General features: G+C 37.1%; 1 protein-coding gene across 1 annotated transcript in view; it reads right to left on the minus strand.

Moving 5' to 3' along the window:
- Positions 1-1667, minus strand: part of SYNE1 (spectrin repeat containing, nuclear envelope 1) — a 554350-nt gene that overhangs the window by 481221 nt on the left and 71462 nt on the right. The gene's annotated exons all lie outside the window — the stretch shown is intronic.

The following is a 1667-nucleotide window of genomic DNA, read 5'->3' on the forward strand; positions in this document are numbered from 1 at the left end:
GAACTGCTGACCTTAAGGTAGGCAGCCTGACTTGTAACCACTACGCTACCAGAGATAGTAGAAAATCTATAACTCCATAATATGGCCCATTTTAACAAAGAGGAAAACATTATGTGTTTCATGTAAATAATCTCAAGATTCATTCAGCAGAAACCTAAGATAGTATATAATTATTCAGAAATCCAGTCTAGTTAATAAAATATTAGCATGTCAATTTCAGAATTGGGATGAATGGGGAGTACAAAGAGGTTTATAAGCCTGACACTGAGACACAAGAGACCACGCGGGTCAGGTACTACTAAAGTTGGCCAAAGTGATATGAACTTCCTCTCTACATGACAAACTCTATTTCGAAGAAAGAGAGAAGGCTTATATTTGATTCTTTAGATAGCCTCTCTATTGTGGGGGCATTTTCTCTGAATTAGTGTATTTTGAAAAATCAAGTACTGTGTGACGGGGACATATTAGCCAAAAATATCTCAATCATTATGGCTTTGATGCTACTTAATAAAATCAGTAAAAATCAGGTGACTACATGTACACAGACTTAGCAATTATTCCTGGAACTAAGATACCATAAATGTCATGCTGAGTATTAAGACACAGAGTCCTTGTGTGGCACTGTGGGTTAATGTGCTGGACTGCACTGTTGGTTTGAACCTCAAGGTCGGTGGTTCAAGCTCACCAGCCATTCCTTGGAAACCTTATACAGGGTCACTATGGGTTGGAACCGACTCAATGGCACATAACAACAACAATTATCAACATGTCTTTTAAAGATCACTTTTAAAGACATATGGGGTTGCCACAATTCAGAATTAACTCAACACCTACGGTTGGTTTTCTTTTTAAAGCAATAAGAAGGAGATTACGTGATGGAAATTACAGATAGAGAATGCATAATGACAGAACCAAAAGGAAACCAACACCACAATCGAATACAGCATTTTAAATACGTATTTTAATAGTATATCATTGTAACCTGAGATATACTTTATAGGGGCCATTAGGAGAGGACTTTTAAAGGACTGCAACTCAAATGACTTAAAGGAAACAATGATGATGTCATCTGGAATTGATCAGGTGACTTAAAGGTGATTTTAGAGATGACAAGATCCCTGATCAAGAAGCATGTAAAGAATGGGTAAGAATGTCTCATGACATGCAAACTGTGGTGAAAAGGTAGCATTTAATACATAACTTAACAAAGTAATGGTTGTATACCACCGAGTCAATTCCAACTCACAGTGACCTGCGTAGGGTTTCTGAGGCTGTCAACCTTTATGGGAGCCTCATCGTTCTCCCGAGGAGCAGCTGGTAGATTTGAACTGATGACCTTGTGGTTAGCACCCCAACTTGTAATCCACTACACTACCAGGGCTCCTTAATTTAACATAGTATATGCCTCGATATGCAAGGTCAGCAGTTCAAACCCACCAGCTGCTCCTTGAAAACCCTATACAGGGTTGTTAAGATTTGGAAATGACTTGCGATGGCATTTAACAACAACAACAACAAAATGCTTCTAAATATATTAGTAACTAAATCATCTTTGATTATTATTACAGCTATTGGTCTACTCAATTTATATCCCTAAAACTTTATTTATTCAAGTAGCTTTTTAAAAAAATAGTTCTTGAATTTGGAAATTTTAGCTTCTGGTCATT

Source organism: Chrysochloris asiatica, unplaced genomic scaffold, assembly GCF_000296735.1.
Source record: "Chrysochloris asiatica unplaced genomic scaffold, ChrAsi1.0 scaffold00271, whole genome shotgun sequence".
NCBI lineage: Eukaryota > Metazoa > Chordata > Mammalia > Afrosoricida > Chrysochloridae > Chrysochloris > Chrysochloris asiatica.